This window comes from Coturnix japonica, chromosome 2 (genome assembly GCF_054131305.1).
Source record: "Coturnix japonica strain WE chromosome 2, WE-NBRP24, whole genome shotgun sequence".
Taxonomy (NCBI): Eukaryota; Metazoa; Chordata; class Aves; order Galliformes; family Phasianidae; genus Coturnix; species Coturnix japonica.
This window is the reverse complement of record NC_140664.1, coordinates 64,239,237-64,256,518: the sequence shown is the minus strand read 5'-3', so window position 1 is coordinate 64,256,518 and position 17,282 is coordinate 64,239,237. Positions and strand designations below refer to the sequence as shown.

At 42.1% G+C, this 17,282-nt stretch overlaps 1 long non-coding RNA gene across 1 annotated transcript in view; it reads left to right on the top strand.

The window, feature by feature from the left end:
• The window catches only part of LOC116652921 (uncharacterized), a 74,358-nt gene that overhangs the window by 36,490 nt on the left and 20,586 nt on the right, over window positions 1-17,282 (top strand). The window contains exon 3 of the long non-coding RNA XR_014942682.1: window positions 16,645-16,720. This is a non-coding gene — a long non-coding RNA (uncharacterized LOC116652921). The remainder of the gene's footprint in view (window positions 1-16,644; window positions 16,721-17,282) is intronic.

The following is a 17,282-nucleotide window of genomic DNA, read 5'->3' as shown; positions in this document are numbered from 1 at the left end:
GGACACCATAGGGAGGACAGAGACCTGCTGCCTCTATGGGCGCTAGTTCCACATCTGAGCACCCTCGTGATGGCAATCCTTTCCTATTGCCTGTCTGGGAGTTGTCCATGCTCCAATGTGAGCCTGGTGCCTCTCATCCTTTCAGCACTGAGCACCTGTGAGAAAAATCAGGTTGCACCCAGTAGGCAGCTGTAGTTAACACTCAGATCTTCCCTGAGCCTTCTCAAAGCCAAGCAAAGGCAGGTCACACTGGCCTGGGATGCCATGTGCCCTGGGCACTTCCCAGCCTGCAGGCCCGGGGATGGGCCCATTGAAAGACAGATAAGATGTGAACCCTTCTGCTCACTTCATCTGTGCCTTTCCAGGTCAGGAACAAGCCTCAGAAATGACCTCACATATTAGGTGTATTTCCACACCCCCACACAAGCTGCTACTCTGTTTTTGAGCTTGTGTTGAGCTAGTGGTCATGTGTGTTTTTACAAATAGGTCATTCTTCAACCGATCCTATGCAATTCCTGGTACTGTCTTCCCAAAAACATTACAGAATCTAATCTCAAGAGAAGTTTTATCTTGATCTGTCCTCTAGTACAGGATAATTTAGTACCGAGGATAATTTCAGAGTCTCTAATAGCTTAATGCATTATATACAGTGTCCTTTTTCCTGCACAGGGACAAAGGTTGTGTGGCAGATGTTAGGAATCTTTTCTAAATAGCTGCACAGTCAACATCAATACTACAAAGGCTCATCCAAAAGCAAGGCCTCCTATTTTATTTGTTCACACACAACATTGGAGGCAGATGTTGGTATGGCTTTAGAGGATGGGAGGATCAGCACCAGCATCAAGGCTCCTTTCCCATAGTTCAGCCTCTAACCTGTACTGATGCATGTGGTTATTTCTCCCTATGTGTAGAACTCTACACTCGCCCTTAATGAGCTTTATAAAATTCCTCTCTGCCCAACTCTCCAGCCTGTTCAGGCCTCACTAAATGGGAGCACAGGCTTCTGGTGCATCAGTCACTTCTTCCAGTTTTATACCACCAGAAAACTTGCTGACGGGCATTTTATCCTTTCATCCAGGTCATTTATGAATATATTTGAACATGACCAGAATGCAGAAAGCCTCCTGTTACAGTGTATGTGAGCCAGTTGGTGACATGAAACCTAAGAAGGCAGAGCTCCTGTGTGTGTATCTGGGTTCCTTTTCCAAGTAATTTGAAGACTGTATGACCTGAATGGAGGTCACAGAAGAGACTGGCTGGAAAGTAACTGAGTTTCAATTTCTGAATTTGTGGTCCTTGCAATCCTAGATGGTCCCACAACAAAAAGAGCAAATATTTCTGCAGGCTGCCATTTCCACAGGCATGCCATTGACACAGCTTGGTGTAAGAACAACAGTTGTAGATCATTTCCCTGATGCTGGTAATTAAATACTGTAGCTGAGGTTTTAAGTATTCGGGAAGTCCAGGACAGCTTTTTTCTTTCTTTCTTTTCTTTCTTCCCTCCCCCCAGCCCACCACCTTCTAGCCACTAGAGGTGATGTCTGCTGACTGGTGGTTCTGCAACGTGCTTTGCTCCATCATATCTCTTTTCATCTGCTCTCCAGAGTTGATGGCTTCCTAAGTGTCTCAGAAAAGAGAAAGATCCTGGACTGGACAGAGTTTAGGGAACAAATCAGCTTTCCAGACATAGCTCACATGAAATCTGCTGAGTAGAAAAATCTTGATCCTCCACCCATGCCTCTATTACACTGGTGATCATGGAGTGGAGGTCCAACAAAAACAATAAAGAAATGGAGCAAATTGGAAAACAAGTTGCATATCAGGGAACGATTGTTAGGTCTTCTGGGGCTATAAGAGAACTAAAAGCCCTGCAAGGTGGGACTCATCATATGCTTTCTCTTAAAAGACAAAAACTGCTTTGATCAGTCTCACACTATCCAAATTGTAACAATATGGATGTGTCCTATTAGCATATCTTTCACCAGTGCCGCTTTTCCTTTAAAAGATCAGTTCTTGATGACTAAAATGCTACCAATTGGTGGAAACGTTTCCATTGCCAGGTGATTTATTCTGACAGAGATATGGCTCCCTTGGGTTAACAACATCATATCTTTGGCTGACAAACCACCAAGGGAGGAGCCCTGTAACACAAGCTCAGCTTCAGCTTGTTCTGTTTGTGGTGTCTTCCCTAGTGAGAAGCCACTAACCAGCCTTGGAGAGTGCTGGGAGCCAAAGCAGGTTCCCTACACCAGGTCGCACAGGTAGGCGTCCAGGCGGGTCTTGAATATCTCATCTCCAGAGGAGACTCCACAACCCCCCTGGGCAGCCTGTCCAGTGCTCTGTCACCCTCACCATAAAGACGTTCTTTTGCATAGTGGTGCAGAACTTCCTATGCTCATGTTCTTGGCCATTTCCTTTTGGCCTGTCTCCATAGACCACTCAGAAGAGGTTGGTCATATCCCTTTGTCTCCCACAGTTAAGATATTTCTATACATGAATCAGATCCCCTCTCAGTCTTTCTTCAAAGCCAAACAGACCCAGGTAACCCAGCCTTTCCTCACAGGGGAGAAGATCCAGGCCCTTTATAATCTTTTTGGCCCTTTGCTGAACTCTTTCGAAGAGATCCCTGTCTTTTTTTGTGCCAGAGAGCCCAGAACTGGATAGAGTACACCAGGTGAGGCCTGACCAGGGCAGAGTAGACAGGTCTGGCAATAGGAACTCCCTCTTATGCCTTCTTGCGTTTGCTGCACAGAGCTTTTGGAGGGCTATTGCAGACTTAACGCCTCTCCCCACACTCCTCCTCCTTCATATCCATCCAACTCAAATTCCTCCACTTTCTGGCAAGATGCATTTCATGGAGGTTCTTATTCTTTTGTTGCTCTGTGCTTTATTTTTCCCTAAGCATAGGAGGATACAGCACAGGGAACACTGAGAAACAAGACAGCTTATACGTTATGGAATATTTTGGACAATCTACAACTGATTTCAGTACATTTGGGCTACAGTTTTATTTTGCAACATATATGGTTTTGTTCAGAGCATAAGAAGATAATTAGAAATTGAAACACTGTAACCCTTAGAATTTATTGAAAGGAAAGGAAAACCTTTAGGCTTTAATTCAAGAAGTTCATAGAATTGTGAAAGCTGTTTCTGGATGTATAAATGCAGGTCTAGGTTTGGGTGGGCTACTTATGCTGTCCTTCCGTATGCAAATACCAAGGAGTCTGCTCTCTTGCTACTGCTTCATCCTTCCACACACCTGCGTGGTGTAACTTCTCTATTGGGACAGCCTCTGCTTTCCGAACCCCTTTTACAGCCGCTTTGTGAGCAGCAGAAGCACAGACAGCCCCACATGTGCAGCAAGGACAGCACAGACGGGGCGTGAGGCAGCTGCAGGCCGCCGCCATTTCCCACCCGCCGCCATTTGCTGCCGCCGGCACTAGGTGGTGCCCGTACACAGGCGGAGGGCATGGAGCGAACCTTGGGGCCGCTGTGGGTGCAAGATGGCATCGGCGGGGTTATCCCGAAAGGAACGGGTGTTGCGTTATGCCATCAGATCCAACTTGAGTAAATGGGAGTTTTAAAAATTGCTTTGCCTTCACTTATCTCAAGGCTAGAAGGCATCTGGTTTGGCACAGGCGATTGTAGCGAATACAATTAAAATTGATTGAGTGCAAATGTTTTAATTGTATAATGTTTTTTCATTGATGTCCTCAATGAACTAATTTAATTAGGGATAATGGGAATGTGTTTGGGGACTTTCAGGACCCGTTCAGCCAATAATGGGTTCAAAACATCTGACCAGAACCAAATAGCAGGCGTTCAATGGCAGTACTTCCGCTTACTTCAAACTCTGAAGGTGCTTCATTTGCTCTCTCTCCCCTTCTTTCCCTTAGCTCCTGTGGCATGAGATAGCAGAGAGCTTGAGATAGGAGTCAAAGGCTTCTTCATTCACTTGGTGGTTGTGCTGGAGATGCTGCAGGAGGGTCTGACTGTTTGGGACTGAATCAGCTGCAGGGTGCAGCAGCACAGGGCCAGGCTGTTTGGGAAGCTTCTGGCCAGAGGAATGGCCCTCAGGGAACCATTTGGTTGCACTGTTGGTCTGGAAGCTGCTTGAATTTGAAGTACCCTCATCCAACGGGGAAGATGAAGAGGAAGGTGGGTGTCACGCTTTCCTTTCCTCCTTTCGAGTAGAGGTGAAGCATGGGGCCGGTTCTGGAATGAGAGGAGAACTGAAGATGAATTCCACCCCAGGTCCTGTGATCAAGTGCAATGAAAAAGCAGGGGTCCTCATGGTGCAGTAATAGGGCTGCCTTATTTGTGTGTCAAGAGGGGCACCCACCTGTGTCTGTAGTTTAAGAGCATTTTTATCCTTCTTCACATTCTTCTCCTCAGTCTGTGTCCCTCTCAAGTTCTGAGGACTTTATTGGTGACCTCCACATCCTCCTACCCTGGGTCATCCACTGCGCAGGAAGAAAGAGTGGAATGGGTGTTGTTTTGTTAACCAGGTGACCCGTTTCCATTCCCTCATCTGGACATGACTATAAGGAAAGACTGATGCTTCTTCCAAGTGCTCTCCCAGCTTCCAACTATTCCAGCTTGCCTTTTTTTTTTTTTTTCTTCTTGGCAGATTTTTTTTTTTTAATAAGTAATCTGTAGTGGGGTTTCTTTTCCAGTACACATGAGGATGAAACCATTATAGTTTCTTGATAATTTCCAGGACACGCTATTTCCATAGTTCAAGGTAATTATCCTGTGTGTGTGCCATTTGCTATAAGAAAGACAGACAAGGAAAAACAAAGCATTACATATTGAGTCCTGTTGCTATGGTTTTTCTATAATCTTACTGGAAATCGTATACTAGATCCTGATAGTAAAATTCTGTGGAACATTGCTCTCAGAGGACGTTTAGCTTTGCAGCTCTTAGTTTCCTTCAGTAGTCCCTTTCCAGCTCAACTCAAACTGCAGTTCTGGGATTTCTCTTTCTCTCTTAGCCTTAAAGTTAACCTTAGCCATAGGCTGACTCCTTGGCTAGTGTCCCCACCTACAGGTTCAGCATATCTCCCCAGGACTTGAATACTAAATCTTTTGTTCATTTTGGAGAATTCTTCTCAACCATCTTACATTAGTAACTATGGGCTTTCTCATTCAGTCTTTCAACCCCTCCACCCAAAAGCTAGGTTTCATTTTGGACAGCTCAACCCAGTCTTTCCCTGTCTGAGAGTTCCTCAAGGGACAGTTATTCTGGCCACCTTTGACTTCCTCTGACAGCCCCTTCCATTCCTGTTTCTTATATAGCCCTGGAATTTCTGGTAGCCTCAACCATAATCCTAAGCTGAATAGCAAGCTTGGATTCTCCTTTGCAAGTCAGAGGAGATTGCCAGTATTAGACCTATTTATTTATTCATTTACTTAGGAAGACTTGCAAGCATTGTTGCTGCTGGTTTTCTTACTAGGTACCATAATTCTAACCCTAAATTGATCGATAGATCAGAAACTGTACTTTGTCTTGAGACTGCTCCATACTTCATATGAGGATCCTAGCCTCAGCCTTTCCTTTATTCTATGCATTCCTTATTACACTCCTTCCCATTTTTTCCCCTTAGGCCATAGATGTGGGTTTTGTCATTTTCTCTTTGTTTACTCAACACAAAGTTCTTTAATTTAATGTGATTCCATGAAAGCCTCTTCAAATATACTGGGGCCTTTTTTTTTTTTTTTTTTTTTTTAAGAAAAGTGTAATGCAAGGAGACTTGGCATATTCTGAAGCAAATTGTTTGTTCAGATAAAACTGCATTCTATAGAACACCTCTACTAAAATTTAAATAAAGTGAGTTAGCTGGCAGGCAAATGCAGTGTGGAGAAGCCATGTTGTCCTGCATAAGAAGCAAAACAACTGCTATGTGTCTTGAGGCAGTCTCAAACATTCAGGAGATGCATGTAAGCCAGTGTTGGTCAGCAGCAGGTGGTTTCCAGCAGTAGCAGTTGAACAGTTTGCATCCTCATTTCAACTATCAGAGTCTACCATAAATCTTAGTGACCTGTGAGGAGGAAGCTAGAGAGATGTGCACCACATTAGCAGCTGAGGATAGAAAATCAGTGTGAAGTCCTAGTGTACTGGCGATGGAGTAACTGGTTAGAAATAAAGTCATTTTCCTTGTTGCTCACTGGAAACATTGAAGTTACAATAAACCCTGAAAGCAGATCATGAAATCAATGGGGGAGATCAGGAGTTACTCCAACTTAGTCCTAGCACTGTTATTGAGGACTCCCATGTAAAACTATTCTACACTAAGAGGAGACTAACTCTCCTTTTTTTTTCTTGAAGTGAGATTTTTTTATTTAAGGCACCTGCTATCAAAGTACTGTGAATCAAAACAAAAAGAGGAAATACCTGTTCTGTCTGGCAGGTACTACTCAAGAAGTGCGCAGTATTCAAGTGCTCCATCACTGCAGCTTGCCTAGAGGTGATGCATGATGGAGTGGTGGGATAATGCATCTCCTCACCCCAAAGACTGAGTTGCAGCACTGGAAAGTAAACTGCTACAGCCAGACCCACATACTTTGCTGAAGCTGCTCTGATTTATCCCAGCTGAGTTTCTGTCCTTTCAAGTATGTTTAGCTATAAGGATTTTTTCCTGTGCTTCTTGACTGCACAGAGTCCCCGCCCAGAGGAGCAGTGGGTGTGATGAGCAGAGTGCCTAGTAGCCATGTTTTATGTGTGAGAGGAACAGGCCTGCAGACCACTTCTCCACACATTTCCTCATCTACTCTTGTTCTCCATACTGAAAGAGCCAGGGGAAAAATTTTCCATGAGGTAAACATCCATTTTTGCCCTGTCCATGGGCTCTACTATATTTTCTTGGAGATGAGCTGTTAATAGGCATGGGAGTTTATCCAAATGCTTTTATCTGGTTCAGATAATCCCTTAGATTACTTCTTCCCTCTCTTCCTTTTACTAGAAAGTAAATATCTTTGAGAAGCCACTTTCCCTTCATTTATCCCAAACATACAAGTATTTTCTTGTACAGTCAAGACTGATTTCCAGTTTGATGTTTTTTTTCCTGTTTTCTGGTTTAACTCATTAACTAGATACTTGTTTAGAAAATGGTTCTCTCTCCATTACCCGAAGGAGTTACATGCTCTTTTAACATAAGATCAGAACATGTATCAAACGTATCTACTCTGCATTTGTCCCTGAAGGAATATTTTCAATGAGCTGAAAATTACAGGGCATCCTATTTAAAAACAAATATAGAGAAGCACAACTTGGGCTTCTCCCTTTAGGAAAAAAATAACAGTTAAGGGAACTTATGTTTTAAGCAAACTCAGGATACTGAGCAAAGCATTATGCTAGTATTTAATGTTGTTGTCTTGGCCTCTTTCACACATTTGTGCCTTTGGAAGCCAATTGGCATTTATCAGTGGAGGTTTTTGAGAACAAAGTGCTGTCGTAGTGGTTAAAATAGCTACTGCTCTCTGCTGTCAGGGAATGGGCACAAAAGAGGCTGGAAATGGTATCAGAGGTCTCTTTTCTGGTCCATGTGGTATTTGGTATTTTCACTAGCGAAAATGGATGACAGAGTAGGAAGTGTAGTCATGAACATGGAATGGAGAATGGCTGCAGACATACTGGAGAAAGGACTTGATGGAAATGAAAGTGTAACCTACCTCAAAGTGAAGCTCTAGTAAATGTCGTCTTTACAGGTCCAGCTTCCCTTTGAGAGATGCCTGTTTGACTGTTGCCATCTGAATGTCCTTTGCACTTTCATTCTTTGTGCCTCTGGTTGATCTGCCCACAGAGTTCAGCATTCTACCTCCCAACCTCAGTCACTCTTGGGTGTCCCAAAGGCTCTTCTTTTTCCCCTGGTGGACTGATTTAAACTAAGTGGGTGCTAGAAGGAATGCAAGCATTCCATCCTTACAGGGGAGATCTCATTTCTGCCTGTTGAGACAACTTGAGACCAAAGACAGTAGGAGGGCAGGTGGCACAGGGGTTAAAACAGCTCCTTTGCTTGCATGAAGTCATATGCAAGCATGAGTCAGTGCAAAACTTTTCCATCCTAAGCTATACATCACCAAAGATAAATAGAGTGGATTTCTGTGAAGGGCTTTCTGCAAGGAGCTCAGTGGAAGTCTGGACAACTGCTTTGGACAAGACACAACTCCTAGATAGTTAAAATTAACAGCAACATATCTCACCCCGTGTGTATACACAAAAAGAACAGCCCTCATCTGGGAGAGCTTACAGTCAACATCTAATTGATTGCAATATGTTTTTCATTAAGACTCATTGTTAAAACAGAAAAAGGAACAGTTCAGTAGCAACAAAATGATTTCAAAAAGGATTCAAAATACTTTTACCTAGCTTTTGTCTTCAGATATAGTTGGCCAGGGAGAGTGGTGGAACTAAACTGTCCTTCTTCTAGCAAGGCTCCTGACAGCTTGCATACAGGATCCTCCTTCCTAACCTTCCCACGCCATCCAGCTCCCACTGAAGTCAATAGCCATTTCATGAGGGTCATTGTTTGGTATCTCTTTGTGTGATATCTGAAACAGATGGAAGCCATAAATTGCAAGGCACACCCACTGTTCTTTTTCAACACAGAACTTGAGACTATCTAGGTCAGGGGAAATCTTTTCTGCCCGCAAAAGTCCTAGTTTCCTACATTATGACCTATATCAACAATATCAAAGCTCAAAGCTATACTGTTACACTGATGACTTGCTTCCATTGACTGTACAGCTAAGTCGGTACATAAAAAATTGCAGGATGCATTTAATGTAATTCGATTAGATTTAATCGAATTAAAACTATTATTAAATTCAGCCAAAGGTAAGTCTATGGAATTTTTTTCTAATAACTCAAAAAGCTCAAGTCTGGATGAGTTTAAAATAATAATCCTACAAGAGAATATGATTGAATAAGTAAGAACATACAAACATTTAGAAGTCCAGCTAGATATGAAGCTGAACTTTATATATCACATAAATCAGTCATTACAGAAATGGAAATCAATTTGGGAGGGTTCTCTCAACCTAATTTTTGCTCCGCTTTTAAGTATTTAAAGAAAGATTGATTTCGTGCCATTTTAATTGGCTTAATTTAGCTAAGTATGGAGGCCCCTGTGTTAATGTAACAAAACATCCTTTATCATCTGGCCATAGGGAAACTCTTAGAGCTGTTTCCCTAACTTGTAGCAGCTCCTGGTATCAAAGACCTGTCTTTTGTTTCCTAAGGTGGCATTTTAAGCAGCTACTCAGATACAGTTTCTTAATACTTTTTAAGGTACACTGGTCAAAACAGTCACAATTTTCAGCCAAATGTTCTTTTCCTTTCTTCCTGGCTTCTTCAGTTTCTTCTCACTTGAAGGCATGTAATGGAACACACAAACAATAGGAAAATGAATGAATGAGACTACAATCTTGAGGTTTTTCAGTGGAGGCAGAGGGGCAATTAGGAGTTATTGCTGTTGCTGAGACTGCAGATTTTCAGACACTGGTTGATGCAATCACCAGGTGAGAAATATCAGAAGTGCTTGGCATTGCCTTTAAAGTTAAAGGAGTACTTACACTGTTCAGTAGGTAGCCAACTGTACTAGATACAGCTTGCGTGTCACAAAGAAACTATGGGCATACCCAGGTAGCCAAGGGACAGAGGGCCGATGGAAGGGACTCAGGTGGGCAGAACCTTTATGCTGAGTCTGTGACCCTGTGTACAAGTCAATACAGGTGCCTTCCAGCAGCTACTCATAACTAATGTGAGGATAAAACTAAACTAAACTAAACTAAAGGTTTGCTGTTACTTCATTTGCAAGCTGATGAAATAAATTGTCAAGAAGAGAGTCTGAGAGATTCTGATTCTCGGAATTTCTGTTATACGGAGTATATTTGTGTAGCTCCCATCCTAATACCAGCAAGAGTGGCTGCTCCTGCCCCCGTGCTGCTGGATGGCACAGGATCATGCATTGCTTACTCCCATCTGTTTCCTTACTAAGCTGAACAGTTTTCCCTGTAGGTGGCTCTGTTTTCCTACACAATTTCGGGAGTGATGTTGCTTTAGAAACTGCATATAAACGAGACCACTTAGGATTTCCTTTTCTCCTTCTAGTGGATGCGATATTCAGAAAGTGATGGTTGAATTTCGATGCTCTTTAACACTCCTGCTCTGAAAGTAGCTGCACTTCTACCAGTCAGCCATTTTCCACACACACAAAAACATTCTTTGGTTCTTGGTTTTGAATAAAAATGTCAGAGAAAAGGCTTGGCCCACGTATGTTAGAACTCCTGTTTGAGATGCACTGAGGTGCAACAGCTAGTATCAAGGTACTGATCTTCTCCCTCATCTCTCTTGGCCTGCTCTGGGATTCTCTGCTGTTTATGGCTTCTGCAGTGGTATGAGATGCCTGAATTTAGGCAACTGGTAATGAACCTGAAGTTTCAACTTTGTACATGTGTATATCTGTAAAAAGGATATCTTTCTGCTAAAGAAAAAGAGTTTTCTGGATGCCAGCTTTCAGGTGAAACTTTATTTGCTGTTTTCAGGCTCAAAACACTTCAGATCTTTCCCCCATTTTATAACACTTCATTGCAATCGCCTCTCTGCTCTGTCAAAACAGGGTTTTTGACCCACATTGCAACACAGTCCCACTGCAAGTTACCTCACCTTGAATTACTTTTGGGCATGTTTCCTTGTCCTTAGTTGTACATCAGTTTGTGACTGCTGTCGTTCAAAACCACGATGCAGCTACTCACTCATCATCTTCTTGGTACTTGCATCCTGCTGTTTCTGTGGGATGAGTTGGCATTGAAACTGATAACCCTTAGCAAAACTAAAATATTCAGTGGGATGCTGCTTCCTTCTCTGGATCCAGCAACTCTGATGCCCTGGGGAGGCAGATCTTTGAGGAAGAAGATTGAGAGAAATCTCAGTATGCAAGTCCATCAGACAGAGGAACGAACATATTTAAATTGTATTTTGAAATGAAGTCTTTACCCCAAAAGAAATACAAAGGCAGCAGCAAGTTCATTCTGGAATGCAGAATGGTGGCTGGGTAAGGAGCTTGAGTTGATTCCTTCTTAATCAAGAAGAGTTACATCAGGAGAAGTAGTGGAAGTCCCCCCCACTCCAAAAAGATGTGCACAGTGGGGTTTTTGATCAGCTGGATCCAAAGATGTTCTGCTCCCCCCCTCCCCAAGGTCTTCATTCAAATAATGCTGGACCCTATTAATGCAAATGAAGTAGCTTCAGTTTGAGGGACTGAAGGCCACAACTCCAGCAGAGGTACGGAGCACCATGAGCATCTCAGGTCCTTGCCACAGTAAAGAGCGGCTTTCACAGGTTGTGGAATCATAGCATCATAGAATTTCTTGAGTTGGAAGGAACCTCAAGGATCATAAAAGTTCCAACCCCCTGCCTCAGTTACATCAGGAGAACATCTTCATTTTGTGCTTCTGTCAGCTGGTGGTAGAAAGTATCATATGCTAGGATTGGTAACCCACCTGAGTTCATCTAGCTCTCATCTGCTAAAAAATAACCCACTCTTGTAAACCCCAAAATTCCTGGTAGAGATGATAAAGCTCTGACAACTCCCAGGCTCATAAACTGCATTTTGGCACTGACACCACACGAAGCTCAACCTATCTGTTCATTGCTTGCATTAATTTATATCTGTCCAGCAAATGTGGTAACTCAGAGATACTGAAACTGGAGATTATTTCTTCTAGTTTGCATCCACAGTAAGAGAAGCTGGTGAGAATGAGTTACTGGCTGGGACCCACCTGTATGAGAAAGAGATGAAATCACAATCCACAGTCATTGGAAGGAAGCATTGGAAAAGGTTTGACTGCAGATTGGAACTAATTGTGAATGTAAACCCTCCCTGAGCTGGGGTACTTGCTCAGCTGGAGTTTTAGACCCAAATACATCATGTATTTGAGGTTGAACTTTGTCATTCTTCTTTGCAAACGTTGCTACCAACAAAGTTAGTTCACAGAGGCACTGTTTTATTGATGAATCTTGTACCGGCTTAGAGAGGATAGGAAGGAACCTAGTTGTCTAAACATTCCCAGACTTCCTAAAAATTAAATTATTGTAAATTATACGTTACTTCTAAATGGATTCCTAGAGAGACCTGAATACCCAAGGACTTTTCAGAGAAGGCAAAGCAAATGATTAAAGGTTGGAGAGTATCCCATGATAGGAGAGATTAAAAAGATTACAGCTATTTAGTTTAGTAAAGAGTCTAATAAGAAATGACATGACAGAGGTATATAAAATAATGTATGGCACAAAGAAGGTCAGCAGGTGCTCCTATTTATCCTGTCTTGTGAAAGAGGCACAAGAGGATACCTAATTAAATTAAAAGGCAATAAATTTAAAACTAGCAAAGAAAATGCCCTTTTATGTCACATATAGTTAATCTGTGGAACTCAATGCCACAATAAATTATGGAGGTAAAGACTTATAGTTGAATTAAAAATGGATTAGATAGATAAAAAAGACAGAATTGTCAAAAATATTCAAGTTGTGTATTCAGAAGTAACTCAGAGTCTTATGAAGCAAGATATGTGAGGCCTCTGGTGAACTCTTTATGTTGAATACTTCCTGGATAATACATAAAACTATCCTCACAGCAAGACTGGACTGCCAAGTTCTTGGTCTTGCATTTTTCAATTGAAAACTTAGGTTTTCTTTCCCCCTGAATGCAGAAGCAGTAAAATGTCCGCTCCTGGGGAAACCAAGAAGTTTTAGGGTGTGTTCTTTTGGATGGGCACAGGATTGGCACAGTCAGAGGAGGGATTTGGACTTCCCTCTGTAAAGACTTCACTATGCTTTTGAGTAACCATGCCATGTGTTGTAAGCCCTCAGCTTGCATAGGGTTCTTAATTTCTTGGAGAGCCTCATGTGGCTGGTGTATGGGTGTGACTTGAGCATCTCTACTAAATTCTCATCTTCTCAAAGCTCTGAGGCTTGAACACCTGAGCCAAACTTAGCATAGGCATGAAGTGGACATCAGCAAAGTTGTAGTGCTTCCATGTGGGTGCATGCCACCAGGGATGCTGATAATCAATTACAGGTGCTCAACAAAGGTGTATTAGAGGCTTCTTAGGGAATGTGGGCAAGTTAGAAGGGCAAGAGTGTGGAGGTGTAGTTGAACCGTGATTGTTATATTGTATTTTTGCTGTCTGTAATTTTAGTCTTGGTAGCTTGGTTGTTTACTAGAGTCAGCCATACATGTCTTACTTCTGGAAAAAAAAAAGATTTCAGCACTTAAGCAAGCAATTTAGGAAATCTTATACAAAATAAGACGCTTTCACCTCCATGCTATTCTAATGGAACAATGAGACTGCATAGGAATAACAGGAAGCATGGGAAAACAGGAGACAACTTCCTCAGGGGTGTACAAATTCGTGGTGTCTGCTTTATGCAATGGAGGCTGCTATGGAGCCACACAGCTTCAGACCTGAATGGGAAATGTGTTTCCTGATTCAGCCTCCTCTGACTCACTCAACTGTAGAAGCACAACACAGGAAGGGAGATGTTCACACAAATTAGGTGATGTGGGGAGAACTGGGAGAGGTGAGATCAGTTTCTGGCTTTTGCAACCACGCAGATTTACTAATCTCTCCTTTGTTTTTCATTTCTGTATGTTTAAAAAATTCATACTCCTTTTGTCAAGCAGTCTTCCGTCATGCTCATTCAGTGTATTAATATGAGGAAATGAGAACTTAATATGTGAATGTAGTGCTGTAGTCCCAGACAGAAACAAGTGTAACAAAAAAGTGTCTGGGATTTTCTATAGAGGCTGAAGGGACTTGGTCAACTAATTCCTACCCTTTGAAATTCCAGATAAAATATTACGGTCATGTAAGTGATTAGTTAGATTTTTAGTAACTACTGTATATTATATCTAGTAGTTTTGGACTCAGGATAGGGAAGGTCTTTGTGAATCATGAGGTCCAGACTCCTGATATTTCAGGCAGTCACATCACGTATTCCTCTTCTTTTTATCAAATTCAGTTTTAAAACTAGTTAGGATTTTTGCTCTCTGCCCCATCAGAGCAGTTGAGTCTGTCCCAGAATCTGGATCTTCTAGTGGCTGGATACACTCTTGAAGCATGATATAGAGGTCAAATAATGGTAACAATTTATGACTGACAGGATTACTTATGAATTGTTTCTTATGTGACCATCCTGTAAAAAAGGAAAATAGAAGGGTAGTATAGTTTAAGGTGATTCATTTCCAGCAGAGCAGAGAATACCAATGGCCCTGTGCAGAGCATCAGTGCAACCTGGTAGAAAGTACTTTGTATGGTCCTAGAACCCACTCTGCATGAAAGGACCAGGTAGAGTGAGTGTGTTCCCAGTGCAACGAAAACCCTTTGCCAAGACTGAAAGAGCAAGATTTATTCAGCCTAGCAAAAAGAGAGTTGGATAGATGTTATAAATTAGATCAGTATATGTGAGGGGAGCAACAGTCAAGGAGGAAAAACGTGTTCATTAGCCTAAAACAAAATGTTAGCACAAGAGCAATGGGTCATAAACAAGTTTGGTTGGAAGTTTGAAGACGGGGTATTGAAAGCAAGGGGTTGTGTCATGACTTTTCAGTAGGAGCAGGGACATCAGCGCGCTTACCTGCTCTTAAGATTGCCCTTGATCAGGCTCCAAAAGTTCAATTTTTGGTCTTTTGACAATGGTGGCCTCAGTTATGTGAAAGATTTCTACTGATCTTATTTTTAAAATACATGTATGTAAATTCCACTGAAACTTTCTGCAAAGCTGGTTTTAAGTATTATACCAAAGCTTACACCTCAGCATCCTCTCTTCTAGTACACTGTGTTCTGCTACAGAGGGGGGAGCAATCACTTCCTCTCTTCATTGTACTTCCATCCAAAATACAACAAGCACTTCTTGTAAGATACATTTGCTGTGTCAAACGTAGTTTGAACGGCTATTTCATGGCCGTGAGAATATTCAGAACAAATATTTTTTCCCATCCTTGGAGCACAATTTATTGTTACCCACTCTCATTTCAATCTTCTGAATTTTAGTGATTTAGATTAAAGATTTAATTAATGTATGTGAGTCGACACGTTGTTTGCTGAGGCTGGTGTTAACACAGAAGACAACAGCAGCCTAATTCTATGTTATCTTCAGTACTCTGGCTTGTAAGGGAAATGACAGACCTCTGGCAGTGCTGATGGGTGCAATAGTAACCTATATTTCATCAATTATCTCTTTAAGATAATAAACTTTCACAATTAGGAGAGCCTTTTAATTTTATATGAAGATTTGCCACTTCTTCTGAGATACTTATAGATTTGGGGAAGCAAATAGGTTAAGTTTAGAATTTGAATGGAGCAATGTATATATATATATTAATTCAATTCAGTAGGTGTAACTGACAGACGGGTGGTTTTTGTGATCCATGGCATGCAGTGCTGAGTTATGAGCCTTTGTGACCAGCACTGGAGAAATGTCCCTATGCCAGGAGAACAAACTGTGACTCCATGCCCTGAGACAGAAACCTCATTACTAAGAGGAAAGAGGTTCAACTTCAATTCCTTCTTCACAAAGTCTTGGGTTCTGCAAGGGCATGTCATGAAAATATGTATGTAGTTATATGGTCTTTATAACTTTTGTGGAGAACACATGGCTAGCCCACATGCGATTACGTCTGCCAAAGCCTATCTCTATTTCATGTGTGGTAAATCTGGGTGTAGTTTGCTAAAGGATGTCAGTGCTGCTTTAATGAGACACATGGGAAGTTGATGAACATTGGAAATACGTGATTTTGCTCTATATGGCCATGGCCTCTTCATATATATCCATATGGTCCTAACCTATGCTTCCTTTTGAGGTCTATATGATTTCAAATTCAGTTCTACAGCTTGGATGTAGAGACAGGAGAGAAGGCAAAGCAAAGCCAAACGTAAGAGTTTAGGATCACTACTTCCCATGTGTTTCCCAACAAGCGAAAGAGAGGAGTGATGCTTGTGTATTGTGGTAACTGTGATTCCTCTGTGGGGCTCGGGATACTGGAGTCCCATCAGCTCCAGAACAGGAGAAAGGCACAGCAAGCTTATGGCTGCCTGTGAGGGGAAGCACTGACCTGCTCCCTTGTGTGGATTACAGAAATTTTCCCCAGTTTCCCAGCCCATATGGAGGTTTTCAGCCTGCAAGTGTTCCTACTGACAGCCCCAAAGGCACCACAGACCCACAGAGAGAAATTACAGTTCTCTGCTCTTTTGTCTTATGATTTGTCTCTTTTTCTTGCTGACTTGTTCTCATCAGGAAGGCTTTTTTCACCATAGTTCTGAAAGGTGATCTTTCTTCATGCAGGAAGAGCAAAGGGTCAAATCCTTGCCTTATTGTTGTTTTCCTCCCTGTATGTTGGATGTGTTTGCTGGCTCCTATTCCAGAGCTGTGATTGGCATCAAAGCTGGCAGTGACAATTGTCTCTACCGATCTCTAGACTTCATTAAATTAGGTAGTTAACATTCAGAAAAAGCTTTGCTAGTTTCTGCCAAAGTGAATTTCCTTGATTTCCACTCCAGCCTTCCCCCCACTGCCTGGCTCCGCTGTGGTTTTCTGAGCTGACATAGAACAGCAATGGATTTTTTTTACTGAATTTCCTACAGGTCACCTTCCAGCTCTGAGCTGGTGAAGAAGATGGAGGAGGGGTGCAGAAGGCAGGTGGAACTGGAGACCCTGCAGGTAAATCCACAGCAAGAAATGGCAACATCAGCAGGGAGTGAGAGATAATGCTGCTTTGCTCTCTGCAGGCACAAACTTGTTGCTTTTGTGGTAAAATTCTTCTTAAAAGCTCACACAGATATTTTTTTTCCTTAGTATCTCATTAAATCTCCAGCAACTTCCATAGAGCCCCAGTGCATCGTGAAGCTCCTGACAGGTGTCAGGTTTTCTTTGATGCAGGGATGGACAGGATTCATTTTGTGAGATACTGAGAGTTGGCCATGATTTGGAGGGTTTCATTCTTGTCAACCCCAAACAAGTTCATGGAGCTGACCCACAGGAAATTTACTTTAGCACCTTAATATTCTGTGAGTGCATTTGGGAAGTCATTGAGAAGTAAGTGTGTAACTTCTGTTAGGAAAGCAAAGTTATCATGGTGGTTTTTCTGAAGCATGTGGAAAAGCTGTCAAAGGAAAACTATCCCCGAACTTTGAATTTGTAAGTGACACCTTCACACGTCAGCCCAGTGGTGCTGCTGGGCCTACAGACAAGTCACGCTAATGTTTAACTTCATTCTATGTTA